At 42.8% G+C, this 15,886-nt stretch overlaps 1 long non-coding RNA gene across 5 annotated transcripts in view; it reads left to right on the forward strand.

The window, feature by feature from the left end:
• The window catches only part of LOC144294023 (uncharacterized), a 62,741-nt gene that overhangs the window by 42,997 nt on the left and 3,858 nt on the right, over positions 1 to 15,886 (forward strand). For 3 of the 5 annotated variants that reach the window (XR_013361412.1, XR_013361407.1, XR_013361411.1), the window contains exon 7: positions 675 to 1,048. The exons of the other annotated variants lie outside the window; for them this stretch is intronic. This is a non-coding gene — a long non-coding RNA (uncharacterized LOC144294023). Of the gene's footprint in view, positions 1 to 674; positions 1,049 to 15,886 lie in introns of those variants that run through there. 5 annotated transcript variants of the gene reach the window in all.

Genomic DNA, 15,886 nt, shown 5'->3' on the forward strand with positions numbered 1-15,886 from the left:
GTTTTAAAATCTAACTGATAATTCTACTTTCCAGTTAATTTTATGTTTGACATCTGATTTTCCTTTTTCTTTAAAATTTGGCAAATCTTTCTGGCTCATTTTTGTTGAGGAATTTTGGGTTGGACTATACGTGGACATTTAGAATGTTATGTTTAAGACTATGGGCCCTATTCATATTTTCAGGAGACAGTGGAAGGAGCATATTCCTGATGTTATAGCAAGCAGTCAACTCAGGTTCAGATTGCAGGTCCTTCCTCACATTCTGTGTATGGTGGTTTCAATGTCAGTTGAGTTTTCAAAGCCTTCATTGTATTGTTTGGGTCAGACTCACTCATGTGTCATCAGGGGTTGATCTGGGACTTAAGAGATTTATATTGTCATTCAGGACTCAGAGACTTTGCTTTGTTTCTCTGGGTCTATTCCACCCATGTACCTACTTCCTAGGAGGAACCAAGAACTTATGTCAGTTTATACACAGAATTAGGGTATTGTCTTCCTTAGCAGTCTCCTGCCAGGAATTTCCCACATTCTGTCTCCAAGGGGCATCCTTTGGGCCTGGAAAACATGTTTAATCTCTGTATATTTTATAATGTATAATTAATAACATCCCCAAAGAGTAAATATTTCTGGTGGTTTCCTGGCCCCTAGCCCCACATTTCTCCTCTTCTCCACAGTACTGACCATCTCAACAGAGTGTGACCAAAAGAGGAGGATATAAGTATAAATGGCAACTTCCAGAGGAGAAAAAAAATGTTATTTTACCATGACTAATGACAGAGAATGTTTCCTAGACCATAAACACTATATACAAATTTATTTGTGACACAGTGATTGTCTCCACCTGCCTGAGGCCCTCAGAAACATTCTATTAGAGGCAACTGGGCAAGATTTGTGAATAAATTTGAATTATCATTGGAGAAGTCTGCTAATGGTCAGCTAAAACCAGGAGCATAAATATCTTATACATTGTTTGCAATCTCCTGTTTTGTTTAATACGATAAAACAAGTACTGGACCTCTAAATTTGTAAATAACGTGGGTAAAATAAATTCACATACTACAAACAAAATGACCAGATCTTTGAAGTTCTATAGAATGAAAATGACTTTTTATTGAATGTCATTGTGGATTTTTCTAAAATGTTGATTTTTTCCCCCAGCACCCAATTCCACATTCTATTGTACTGTGACCTGAGATAGAACTCTCTTAGACAACATTGATATTTGTGATATGGGATATTACCCTTAACATTGATGAGCTTTGGGTTAACAGCAGAGAGCCTGCTAAGAAATTTGAGAAGTAATGGTCTCTGCTTAAATCCAAGAGCACTGAAAGGCCACTGGACTCTCTTCAGAGTTCCTAGACACAGAAACCCTCCTATAAATGAATATTTGTATCAGTGACCTAGCATAGACATTTATTCACTGTAAAGGGAAAGGAAGAAAATTCAAGGTCATGGCAAGAAATGCTTTCCTAAAAAGATCAAAAGCCAACAGTTAAGAAGACAAAGCAATACAGAGAATTATATGTGCCCACATATGGTCTTTGGAGTATTTTTATATTAGAGAGGAAAGTGGAAACAACCTAAAAATTTAGTTATAGAGAAATAATTAAGTTAATTATGGCCCATAGACACAAAAGATTAATATGCTGCCAGTAAAAAGTGTTTACAAGAGGCTTTATTGGCATAGCATAGTCTTTATTTTCTAATATAAAGTGAAAAGGATACATATATATACGTATACATATAAGGTATATATATATATACATATAAAATGTGTGTGTGTGTCACAAGCTTGCTTTACAAAACTAACTCTGGGAATAACTGGCAGCTTGGAGATATTTTAAGGGCTTTATGAATCAGCTACATAGCTGAACTTATCCATTCTGTTATGATACCATAAAACACAAAAGTTAAGTATAGGTAGCCAAAAGAAATATTATTAAATGAGTCACTTAAGCTTTTAGTGAATAACTGAGCTAGACTATAATGGAATAAATAGCAACCCAGAATCAATGAAACTGCCTGGGGTGAGCAGTGTCTATGAGTTCACATAAACCAACAGCTCTGAGCGCTTAGGAAAACAAATGGTATAGCTACGTGATTCCATTTTATATCATGGAGAAGAATTTGACCAGGTGCCAAATTACTACTAAGTATGTTACTTGAACCCAACCCTGGAATTCTTAGAAAAATTGGGGATCTGGTGACATATCACCTTCCCTGTTCTCACTGTAAACTATCTATGAGAGAAAAAATGCAGAGAGAAGTACCAAAAAAATATTGGTACCAGAATTAAGTAGTAAATGCTCACCAAGAGGTAAATAGATAAATAAGTAGTACCATATTCAGAGACTAGATTACTGCTTAGCAATAAAAAGAATGAACTATTGATACATACAACATGGATAAATCTCAAAAACATTATTCTGTGCAAAAAAAGCCAGACACAAAAGGTTGCATAGAGTATAATCCCAAAACTCATCTGTGATGACAGGAAGCAAATCATTGGTTTCCTGAGATGGGGTTAGAGGAGCATAGAGGCTAACTCCAAAGGGACAAAGGAACTTTCTGGAAATGTCCTATGTCTTGATTGTGGTAGTGGTTACATCAGCATTGTAAAGATGCAAATTGTTGCTTCTACCATCTTAGGGCTTTTCAGCTGGACATGAGAATTAAATTGACATCAAACAGATTAACAGGAGAAAAGCACACACATTTGTATAAGCTTTACCTAACACGGGAACCTTCATAAGGAGTGAAGACCTGAAGAAGTGGCTTTGATAGTAGGTTGAACAAAGAGAAGCAATTATTGAAAAGTAACTACACTAGGTGGGAAGAGGCCAAAGGAAGCAAAGAGTAATTTTAATGAGGTCTGTTTGTATAGAATTCTCTAGGTCTCCACTTCTCATCCTTGGTAAGAGGAATTTCCTTTGCTTCTGGTGCTGGAAGAACATCTTTCACGTGGGAATTTCATCTCCTGTTTTTAAGAAAAAGAAAGATCAGGGTGTTTTTCTTGTATTTGCTATTTTTCAAGTGCCTCTAACTCAAAATAACACTCGTACCACAGTGACGTATTTTGGGGCGGCATACTCTGCCACCCTCAGTGTGTATATGTATTTGTCAAAAGCCAGTGAATTATGCATTTAAAATAGGTACATTTTTATTCGATGTAAGCTAATACCACAATACAATTTGATAGAATTTTTAAAATAGTTTAAAAATAGCCCCCAAAAGCCAGAAGAGTTAGCAAATGCTAAATGGAATTATGAGGTTCCATTACATTTGAAAAGTAATGGTCATTGTATTTACCAAAGCATTTCCCTGTCGCATGAAGGTCTGAGTGGAGTTGCCAGAGAAGGCTGTTTTCAGTCTTTTTTTTTTTTTTTAATTTATTTATTTATGATAGTCACACACACAGAGAGAGAGAGAGAGAGGCAGAGACATAGGCAGAGGGAGAAGCAGGCTCCATGCACCAGAAGCCCGACGTGGGATTCGATCCCGGGTCTCCAGGATCAGCGCCCTGGGCCAAAGGCAGGCACTAAACCGCTGCGCCACCCAGGGATCCCTGTTTTCAGTCTTAACTGCACATCAAAACCACCTGGAGCTAGATAGATGATCGATAGATAGAGAGATGATAGATGATGATAGATGATAGATAGATAGATAGATAGATAGATAGATAGATAGATAGATAAATTTTTTTTATTCTGATTAAGTGGCACTGGGGATGCAGGCTGGCCACAGAGATTTTTCAAAGCTCCCACTGTGGAGCCGGGATGGAAGACCACCTAGGTCATCTGACACCCCTTCACCGGCCCACAGCTCCTATAGCAGAGAATGTGGCTCTGTAGTTGAGCTTACCTCCCGGGTATCCCAAGTGTTTCCTAAGGTCAGGGAGGTGCCTAAGTTCAAACCTTGGGGAGTCAGATGAGGCAGTTGCTGGGACTATCCTATTTCAGTAGGAGGTTCAGAGAGGAAAACCAAATCACTCTCACATGTTCACCTGGACGTGTACTGTTCACTAAATTAAATTACTTAACTAGACTCAGGGGTCCTGGAGAACAAAGATGAGTCATTTCAACTCCATTATTTGAGTGTTGCTGATATGTTAATCCTTCCAATAGAAGAATAGGGTAGGATGGGGTCCAGGGAAATCATGTATTTTATTTCAAATGTATTTTATTTCATTTTGTCAGAATGAAGGAGAAGGGTGAAATGTATCAGGACAAAGAAATGAATGTAAAGATGCAAAACCTAGGGTCTTTTACTGGCCCTCCAAAAATGGGGGAAGAGGCTAGTACGTACTGAGGACTGCTAGGTGCCAGGCACTAACATGCATTACCTTATTCAGTCCTCACTTTCCTTACTGAATATCATGTACCAAGAGCATTGTTTTGCCCATTTCGTGATTCAGCTCCTGTGCTCATTAACTTGGGCCCAAGGTCTCACAGTAAGTGGCAGAGCTATGTCTTGAGAATTCACTTTCCCTAAAACCTATGTGTGCTTTTGCTACTATGCCATACTGCCCTCTTACTATCCTGACAACTGATAATAATAATAGCAGTAGCAGTACTACCCAAAATAATATTTATTAAGAGTCTCCTATGTGCTGGGAACAGATTTAAGATTCTATCTATATCTCAGTATCTGTATCCAGACCTATATTTATACAGATTTATACAGATAGAGATTTATAAAAGCCTATTTAACCTTAACAACTCTAAGAGCTAAATGCTATTATTATCCTCGTTAAACAGGATACAGCTAAGGTGCAAAGAGGTTAAGTAATTTTCTCAAGGGTACCACGCTACAGAAAATAGACATTATTTAATGATAATCCTCTCCTAAAAATCACCTGACCTAACAAGCCAGCCAGGAAAAAAAGATAAGAGAATTTTGCTAACCTCTCAACCTCAATACTCAATACAACTATGATTTTTAAATATTGCCTCTTTTCCGTCCAACTTTGCAAACTTGTGATCGCCCATTTTGACTTGAGTGATTACGGTATATGGGAAAGGGCTAGTTATCACAAACTCCGATTTGCAAGATCAGTGTGAATATTATTACCCATCATTTTAAAAAATCATGGATTAACAAGCTGGAAAAATACTTTTGACAGCTTCTGCAGGAAAAAAAAAAAAAAAAAAAAAAAAAGCAATGCATTGTGTCTGACATGGTGAAAGGGACCAAAGAAAGTAGAGCTTAGAGCAAAGATTGTCAGCTGGAATTGACTATGGAAAAATGGGGCCTGCCTTCTTTATCAGATCCGCTTCCAAGCAGCAACCCATGCGTCAGGGCTTCCCATTTCACCGACATATGCAAGTTCTTACCTCGCTAAGCCCTCCGGGGCAGTCGCAAGCGTGGAAATGGGAACGAGGGCCAGCCCTGCCTCGTACATCATCAGCACAGCTGTCGGCTGAGTCTTCACCCAGGAACTTTTATTCATAAGATACAATCAGAACTGGAGCAGAATCACAGAATTCATCATACCAAAGGCATTTTTACGTGAATGTATTTTCATATGCATCTACTCAGTGGTGTCGCATATAAGTAGAAATTATTCCAATATCAGAGAGAGATGATTTGAATGATAACTGGTGCAGTTTACCAACTTAAACTTTTATTGGTTATAATCCGCATTTAAAAGTCACCCACATTCGTTCAGTTATTTACACTTTCTCGAATCCAGACCCCAGGCTCAGTCTGGGGGCACGGAACCTCCCTGGCTCCCATGCTGGGTTGGGCCCTGGGGGTGTCTTCCATGAGGACACTTGTCCAGGTGTCTTCAGCCTGGCAGGGGTGCTTCTCCCTTCCCTGCTCTTCCAGCAGTGCTGCAGGCAGGGCAACAGGACCACATCCCCTCCATGCGTAGCCCCTCCCAGAGCCCCGGCTGTCCCATCACCAGGGGAATCTCCCTTCTTGGATTCCTCTTTGCTAGATGGCACTGGTTTATGAACATTTTTATACCCCTTGGAGTTAGACATAAAAGAGTTCTTTTCCTTCCCCATCTCTCCTTTTATTCCCACTTTATCAAATCCACATTTTCTCTTTATGACATCTTGGGGAGATTCCAAAGTATTTAGTGAATTTTCATTATTAATATTGGTTTGGACCAGTTTTAAATTTTAATTTTATATGCACTTCAATGCTCTCTGCCCCCTCCCCCAAGTGAGACTTTGGACTGAGGACACAGTGTGCATGTTGAGTGGGAGGCTTGCACACACCACTCTCCTTCCATCCTAGGCTCTGCCTCTTCTGAGGTTGAGGAACAGGTGGAGCAGGAGGAGGCAGTGAGAGCAGAAACATCATACTTCCTTGGCCATAGAGACCTGCCTCTTCTTGTTGGCTGTGGCTACTTCTCTGGCCTTCACCTTCTAGCCTTCAGAACCTCCAGACCTTGGGTTAGGCCTCCTATTACTGGAAAGCATAGGGGTGAGTTATCACAGAGCCTTGAGATTTCTCCCTACCCTACAGTTCCCTGAAGTGGAAATCCAGCTCTATCTCTAAGCTAATACAGCCCCCCAGCCCCAAAGCCTCTGTGCAGGGGCATTCCCCATGACCTCTGCTGCTAGTGGTGCTTTGCCTAGCAGGCATCCCTCCAGGGGGTATATCAGAACACCTGCTCAAGCCCAGCTACTTTGTGCAGCACCCCCTGGATGCGTGGGTTCATCCTTACCAAGCCAAATGGTGAAGCATACTCATCTTCCCTGCCACCCTACCCTCTGTTTCTCCTGCTCGGTGGGCACAGGGGCTAATCAGCGAGATCCTATCCAACCAGAAAATCAAAATCTCCTCTCCTTGCAGGGCATATACCTCTAATCTCTATAAGTGCCCTCGAGGATATTGCATCTTTCTTGCTTTAGACAGAAACATAAAATTCTCGCTCCCTCCTCTGTGAGGAAGGAAGGAGACAACCTCATTCCCCAGAATGCTATCTCCACAAAACTGCCCCCAATGACCCTCTCCTCTCCCAGTCTTCTCAGTATGTAGACAAGAGGGGCAGTGAGGCTGGGCTGCCAATAGGTGAGATCAGAGATGCTTCTGCCACATTTTAATAAGCCCTGGATTGCAAGTATTGGACCTCACATTGCCAGATAAAATACAGGAACCTCAGTTACATTTACATTTCAGATTTTTTTAATTGTTTTTGTACGATTATGTCCCAAGTATTGCATGGGACATACTTATTGAATAGACAACTTTTCAGTATGCTGCAACATTTAGGACTTATTTATACTAAAAGTAATTTGTTATATATCTGGAATTTAAATTTAAATGGCTATCCTATATTTATTTTTATTGGCAGATTCTGGCAAACCTAGCTGGGTCCCCTGTGTTAGTCTTTGACAGCTCTTTAGAATGTGAGGTACTATGGTTTTCAGATTTGTCCAACAGGCAACATTCTGGGACAACTGAAAAATCCCCATCAGCAACCTCTCACACGTGGATTTATTTCCAGTTTTCCCTCTTCACCGCAACAGGGCCACTCTGTTCTTTCTTGTCTGTGCTCACCTGCTTTAAGTCCCAGAAAGATTGCTTGAGAATTTGCCATGCACTCCAGAGGGCGACCACAAACCTGCCATACTCTTCCGGAATCACGCACCTGCCCTGCTTACCACGTCCACGGAGATTTGAAAACCAACCTACAAGCACTCCTTGGAGATGGTGATCTGCTGGGTTTGCTGCTTGAGTTCTATAGGGGAAGAACAACTTCCTTCTACCCTCTTAGGTTTTGTGGTTGGCCTAAGAATTGAAATGATACAAGTCAGATGAGCAAGAAAAGCATACAGCATACAAATAAATTTAACATTTTTAGGTATACATGGGAGCTTTCAGAAAGAAAACAAAAACCTGAAGAAGCCATTAGGCTCAAAAGCTTACAGCCCCTTTTTACATCAAGAACAATAAATTGAGGTGATGTCAGAAAACAGAGGGGCTTGGGTTGCAGGGAATAAATAGTGTGGTGGTGACCAGGAAGTATATGGGGGAAACTAAGGGTGAAGAAGGATTATTTGGGGAGGTTTGTTTGTACAGGCCCATTTTGGCATTGACTCCCTGGTGATTAGTCTCTGCTGATAAGAATATTCTTATCTTCCTGGTATGGGGAAGGCACTTGCCTCACAGGAAATTCTATGTCAGCTTCTAGGTAGGAAAGGTGAGGCCAGAGAGACCTTCCTGTATCTGCTGTTTCCCGAGTGCCTTCAGCTCAAAATAATCAGTATGCCAAAGCATGGGATGCCTGGGTGGCTCAGCAGTTGAGCGTCTGCCTTCGGCTCAGGGAGTAATCCCAGGATCTGGTTTCGAGTCCCACATCAGGCTCCCCATAGGGAGCCTGCTTCTCCCTCTGCCTGTGTCTCTGCCTCTCTCTCTGTGTCTCTCATGAATAAATAAATAAAATCTTTTTTAAAAATATGCCAAAGTAGCATATTTGGCAATGGCATGATCTGATTACCTTTAATTCACAGCTTCCTGAATCTTCAGCCACGCACAAAGATGCTGACATCCACCGTTACAAGTATATGTGACTATAGTAGATTTGATTTATCCAACTACAGGTCACCATGTACAAACTTGATTAACTGTGAACTGTCTGACAACAGGCCCCGAATGAGTTTGGCCATGGTCACCAGGTAGCAACCAGGGTGGACTGGGATACCTGACAGTTGGCATACAGCAGTGTGGTGGTTGGCATATAGCGTAGAGGATATTCTTTGGCATTCATGCCTCAAATTCAGATCTGTTTGGACCAAATATCCTAGCTCTCTATTTATTTTCCTCCTTGAGGTGGATTGTGTCAGTGCTCCACCCTCAAGTCCTTATACCATTTCCATGTCCCAATCCCAGGTTCTGATTCAGTTGACTTTGAACACACTGCATCTGTGACTGATTTCAGACATCTCTTTCATGCTGTTGGAGCTGTTTTGCCCACAGAGGGAAAAAAAAAGTCAGAAATGTCAGTTTCCATCCCACCTTGTCTCTGGAGCCCTTGACCAATGACTCGTGGGTGATGAGACCGGATCCCAGCCCTCTTCCCTCCTGGATATCCAACTCTGAGGTATCCTTCGTACCCTGAGCTCCCCTGAGCATTCAGATGAAGCTGCTCTCTCTGGGACTCTACTGTTAATGCCACCTATTGGTCTTCCTCTCCTCCCTGCCCTTCTGCTCCACTGCCTTACTATTCTCCATCATAGGACTTCCTTAATAAGTCATTTGCACATAACATTTTTAAAATATTTATTTATTCATGAGACACAGAAAGAAACTCAGAGACATAGGCAGAGGGAGAAGCAGGCTCCCCACAGGAAGCCTGAGCCCCAGGATCACACCCTGGGCCGAAGGCAGACGCTCAACCACTGAGCCACCCAGGAGTCCCTGCACATAACTTCTTACCTCGGGGTATGCTTCCACAGAAGGAGCCCTAGTCTAAGACATTCCCTTTTGACCAAAAGGCAGAATAACACAGAGGGGATAGTACTAGAGAAAGAAAGCCATTGCCCTTGAATTCTTACCCTTTTCCACCAGGATCTTCCATTCATGTGCTCAAGTTCCCTCTCACTAGTGTTAAATTAAACCACTCAGAATAAAAGCTCTACAAAAATGAAATAAAAAGCGTTCATTTTTTGGAACGTTTATACGGATAGAGTTTTTGGAAAGGAAAGGGCACTTTAATACACTTCCAGAAGCTAAGATAATTAGTTCTAAGAGGAAACTCAAGAGTTTCAAAGTCATGATTTTGGCAGAAAGAATCGAAACACATGGAAAGAACATCAAAAGTGTAATTTTCTAGAGTAGTTGGATAATTGTGGAAGTACTGTGGGGAGGAGAGTCACTTTCTAATTAGTAGAAAACTTCCAAGAATCCCATGCTGTACTGATGAAGCATTCTTATGAAAAAATCCAACTGAAATCCAGCTCATAAGCAGTGAGAACTTTTTTCCTTTTAATTTTTTATTTAAATGGTGCCTGGGTGGCCCAGATGGTTAAGCGTCTGACTCAGGCCATGATCTCAAGGTCATGAGATGGAGCCTGGCAATCAGGCTCTGAATCTCAGGAGGAATTCTCACTCCTCTCCCTCTGCCCCTCCCACTCAAGTCTCTCTCTCTTTCCCTCCCTCTTTCTCTCCCTAAAATAAATAAATAAATCTTTTTTTTTTTTTTTTTAAGAAACATTTTTTTTTTTAAATTTAAGAGGATCATAGTCGGGCAGGCCATATCCTATGAGAAGCCTCTGTGTGCCCACAATTAAGTTGCAATCTACTTGGAGGGCACTTTGGGAGAGAGAAGGGAGGGCGGTACTTTACACTGCCTCTGACAAAAGAGCCAATCAGCTCCCAGCCTGCCTCCTGGATAAGCCAGATGTCTTGGGTTGGGTTCCGCAGACGCAGAGCAGGGATTCTTAGGTCTGTGATTCTTAGGCCTGTGAAGCAGGGATTCTTAGGCCTGTGATTTACTGAGGGGACACCCTCAAGTGAAACTCAGAGGGAAATGAGGGATCCAGGATAAGGCAGATGAAAAGTCTTAGCAAGGGGCACCTGGGTGGCTCAGTGGTTGAGCATCTGCCTTTGGCTTGGGTCATGATCCCAGGGTCCTGGGATCGAGTTCTGCATCAGGCTCCCTGCACAAAAAGCCTGCTTCTCCCTCTGCCTATGTCTCTGCCTCACACTCTCTGTGTCTCTCATGAATAAATAAAAATAAATTTTTAAAAAAATATTGAGCTCCTTTTTTTTTTTTCTTATTCATGAGAGACACAGAGAGAGAGAGAGAAAGGGAGAGAGAGAGAGGGAGAGAGGCAGAGACACAGCAGGCTCCATGCAGGGAGCCTGATGTGAGACCTGATCCTGGGTCTCTAGGATCCTGGGCTGAAGGCAGTGCTAAACCACTGAGCTACCCGGGCTGCCCCTAAAAATAACATTTTTAAAGAAAATAAAAGTCTAAGCAAAAGCATGCTTTTAAATGAAGCATAGTCTCAACCCATCCCAATATGAACTCTGGGAAGTAAATTGCACCACACTCGTCCTTCCAAAAAACACGGGCCTGGGATTTTTACCCTCAGTAAAAGTCACTCACTGCCTTTTGGGCTATCTTGTGGGGATAGGGTGGAGTAGGAGTTATAATCACCCATCATCACCACTGGGCATGGCAGCACGGGCCATGGAGAGACCTTCCCTGGAGAAGGTGACAGCTGTGAGCCTTTAGCAACCAACACCCAGAGCAGCTGGGGGTGGCATGCTGGCCTCCTAAAGAAATGGGCTGGGGGAGCCCAGGTATTTATACTACACCAGTTTGCTTCAAAACCCTTGATGTCCCAAAGGAAGACCACTGTACAGTGGTGACTCTGCAGCACTGGCCTAAAACATGCCCCCACATTCAGTAGTTTTCCAGCACTTTTCTAGAGAAGGAAACCGAATCCTCAAATCATTCTATTCTATAATTACCCACTGCTGGCACCCAACGGAAACAAAATGATTTTTTCCCTCTTTTGCAATTTAACGTTTCAGGCTTTATTAAAAGATGTGTATCTCATCCTCTCCAAACTCCCCATCTCGCCCCTGGAAACCTCACCCTGGCAGCTCCAGGCACAGGGTTTTGCTCCCAGGGGATGGAATCCTGCTCTGAAGAAGCCAGACTGGGTGATTAATGAAATCTGCCCTTCCCCAGTTCAGCCAAGGGCCTAAGCCCCTGAAAACAGAGATGAGCAGCCCTTTCAGGATTTTGCCATTTTGATACTGAGGAGATTTAGGAGAGGCCTTTCCAGCATTTGGGGATTTCTGTTAAGTACCTGAAATCTGGAATCACGCAGTTTGATCCTATGGGAGATGTTAGTCACAGGGAAGGTCAGTTTGAGAGCTGCGGCACTGTGGCACTTTCCCCTGATGACCAGAGGAAAACCGAGGATCCGGCCTCACTAGCAGCCCTGCCATGTGTGGGGGGCGACAGGGGGACCCGTGCCAGGCAGGTGGGAGGTTGGGAGAGAAGGCCCAGTCGAGGGCTTACCTAGGATTCAGTCCAGGATTAACAGAAAGCCTCAGGCACACTCAGAAAGCCCAAGAAAAATGCCACAAGACGACATCCTAGTCAATTCAGAGGCTTTTTTCAGGCTAAATAACCGCTCTCGGAAACACCGCATTGTGAATTGGCCAGCTGAAGAATCAGCCAGCACAGACTTCAGAACAGAATGAAAGAGGGTGCATTCCCTTTGTCATCCCTGCCCTACGAGACAATTGTGCCTATTTAGCTCAGGTCTGTGTTTAAGAATTCACATTGCCATCCTCCCCACTGGGCGGCTGAGCGGGGCGGGAGTTCTGTGTGTGCCGGACCATTTTCATGGTCAGGAGCATGAAAGGGAGGCGAGGTGGGTGGTGACTTTTGTTTGAAATGAATTGTGTTTGAGCCTTTTGAAGAGCAAAAAATAGACCTACTTATTGACCTAAAGCCATCCATGAAATGGGATATGATCTCTGGCACAAAGAATAGAATAGAAACTCCCCCAATATTGGAGCTATCGAGAGATGAAAAAATTGTCTGGAGCTGAGAAGATTATTTCTTCATCCACAATCCTAATGCTGAGCTTTCTGCAGAATCCTGAACAGTGTTATTTGCTTCTAGGCCTCAGATGGGTAGATAGTGAAGGGGAGCAGAATATATCATCCCTAAGCATGCCCCTTTGGTATAAGAATTATTTTAGGCCGATTATTAAGAAACAGACACAGGTGAAGCTCTGGAAACTGAGTAGAAGTTATTCTTTTGTGAGGGAAATTCACGCTTATAAGAGAAATCTTCATATGTAAGAGTGTCTCCCTCCCTGTACCAGGAAGAGGAGGATGACTCGAAATTCCTAGAAACTCTCATCAATAGAGAAGCAAGGACTTAAATCTACATAACAAACTTGCTATTGTCTACTGTGTTTTTTCAGGATCACCTTCCATAACTGGCCTCCCCAACCCCTCTACATCTTCTTTTGCCTTTGGCTGAAGACGGTATTTAAGGTGATGGCTCAGGCCATGTCAGGGAGCTACTCAGTTTTCCTGGGTCTCTCCCATGTATATGGGAAGTATACATGTTATTAAAACCCTGTTTGGGGATGCCTGTGTGCTCAGTGGTTGAGCATAGGCCTTCAACTCAGGTCATGATCTTGGGGGGTCCTGGGATCGAGTACCGGATCGGGGTCCTGCTTCTCGTTCTCCCTATGTCTCTGCCTCTCTCTCCATGTCTCTCATGAATAAATAAATAAAATCTATAAAAAAATAAAATCTTGTTTGTTTTTCTCCCATTAATCCACCTTTTACTACATGGGGTTCTCAGTCAAGAACCTAGAAGAGTAGAGGGAAAATTATTTTTCACAATAGAGAGAGCTATTTAGATACAAATATTGATAGAGTTTTTGTTTTTGTTTTTGTTTTTTACTTTAATAATCTTCTTTTCTTATGGTTATTGCAAGGGAGAGACAGTTCATCCTACCTTGATAAGAATAATTGACATCATTTCCTGAGCACTTGCAGGATTGCAATGACCACTCCCATGTATTATCTTGTTAAATCCCCAAAGCACCATCATAAAGGAGAGAGACTCGTCTCATCCACATTGAAAAGCTAAGGAAACCAAGGCTGGGGACATTACTAAGCTTGCTCAGAGCCATACACCTGGGCAACAGGAGTAGGATTGGAGCTCTGCTGGGTCTGACCCCAGCTCGAGCTCTTTAGCAACGCTTCAGTTAATTAAAAAGTGCACTCTAGATAGTAGCTGCCATCCAACAGGAGCTCAGCGTGGCCTTGGGAAGGAGAAGCAGAGAGAGCCAGACACCGTGTGCACTTTACCATTGGAGGGAATTGGTTTCTTCCAGCCGCACCAGCCTGTCATTAGTGCTGCTCACAGCTTGAGGCGTCAGGTTTGTGGGCTGAGGAGAGCAGCCACCACTGACTCATCTCACCCGTCCTTTGTAGCCAGTCAGCCACTAAATACAATGGATTCTCCTTTGATGACTCACAACCACTCTTCCTCACTGTATTTTTGCCTCCACTTGAGATGCAGTCTTCCTTCTATTTCGATCACATGGACATTTCCCACTAGCTTCTCTGACTCAGCACTGTCCTTCCTCATTCTGTCTGCTTGCTCCCAGCCAGACACAGCCTCTGATGGAAATAGTGCCTCCAACAGTTCCCGGCACTACTCAAACACCTGGGATGGTGCCCTGTTCCCTGCTGACCGCACTCCTTTTCCTGCATTAGTCTGACCCCATCATCCAGGATGAAAGTCCACTACCAATCTGCACCCCATTTCCCCACCTGCCCCCTTGAACATCTCGCCACCTTCACCTGTGCTGTCCCCTTCTCCCCACCTGTTACCCAAATCCTACCCCCATGTCGAGCTCAAGTCTCACTTCACCCATGAAGTTTGAAGTTTGTGCTTTAAACCAAACCACCCCTGGTCCTCAACTTTTCTATAGATAAGGATGCTGTTTCAGTTTGAATTAACACCACAAGGAAGAGCTGAGACAAGAATTTGAACATAAATACATTATTTGGAAGCTATCAGAAACACTCCAGGGGTGTGGAAAACAGGGACAGGGGAGGAAAAGCAGCCAATGAAAGGCTCATTATCCAGTCAGTTACCGCTGTGGACAACTGTAGCCTAATCCTGTGGGGAGTGGCAGAGCCAGGATAGGACACAAACCTCAGTTTTCCCACACAAGGGGCAAGGGAGTTGGCATATTGATACGCCATCAACCATCATTGCTAGAGAGCAGCTCTCAGATGGCATTAACTCCCCAGTTTTTCAGGCCTGTTTAGCAAGGCCAGTGAGAAGAAACAGTTCCAAATGAAAGAAATGCAGGTGCCACGTGTTTGAAATCAGACAGTGCACACTTAGATTGTAAGGATGAAAGGATATGCATGGGGCACTGCCAGCATCTGTTCAATAATGGAATAGTTGTGATCAACTGAACCAGGGCACTTCTAACAGGAAAAGTGAGTACTATGAATTCGGTGTCATCCAGTTATGTGTTCTCCATTGAAGCTAGCATAGCACTTAAGACATGTTCAGAACACACTGGAAGCTTGGACCTAGGATGAGGTAGCTACCAGAAATTCAAAGTCATGTTATCCAAAGAGCAAAGTCTTTGGGATGCCTGGGTGGCACAGCTGGTTAGTCATGGGACTCTTGGTTTCTGCTCTAGGACTCTAGAGTTTCTGCTGGGGTGGTGATCTCAGGGTTGTGAGATCGAGCTCAGAAGGATGTCTACTTAGAGTTTCCCTCTCCCTCTCCTTCTGTCCCTCTTCCCCCTCCCCAGAATAAATAAATATATCTTAAAAACAAAAAACAGGGAGCAAGGATTTTGTCAGACAGTCCTAAGTTTAAATCCAAACTCCACTGATTCATTGTTAAACTTTAGTGTAGATATGACACATCTCTGAGCTATTTCTTTATCTCTAAAGTGAGGATGATGGTAATACCTGCCTTGCAGAGTTGTCCTACATCAGGGGTATAAAAAATACAACCTACTATTTAATAAGTCCAACTACATTCAGTAAGTTGAACTTCAATTAAATGACAATTACAGAAGCTAATAATAATTTTATTGATATCATTTTGATCACTATCCCCCAGGCACATGAGACATGCACTATGTTTCTCTCATCTAAGATTCTATTTTCTTCTCTGTGGCTGTGGATCATTTTTATACAGCAGATAAATTGAGCACTCAAGACATGCACTGAGACAAGAAAGCTGGAATCTCTGAGACATTCTCTAAGTCAGGGGTGGATATGAATTTGGAGAGGGGGAAATATTTACCAGCAAAGAAGTTGAGAGAATGAGATCAGAATCTCCAGATTAAACTTCACTGTTTTTTACAGTTTAAAAGGTTATGAATTAAGAGGAAAACCA

The sequence above is a fragment of the Canis aureus genome, chromosome 22, assembly GCF_053574225.1.
Source record: "Canis aureus isolate CA01 chromosome 22, VMU_Caureus_v.1.0, whole genome shotgun sequence".
NCBI classification, from domain to species: domain Eukaryota; kingdom Metazoa; phylum Chordata; class Mammalia; order Carnivora; family Canidae; genus Canis; species Canis aureus.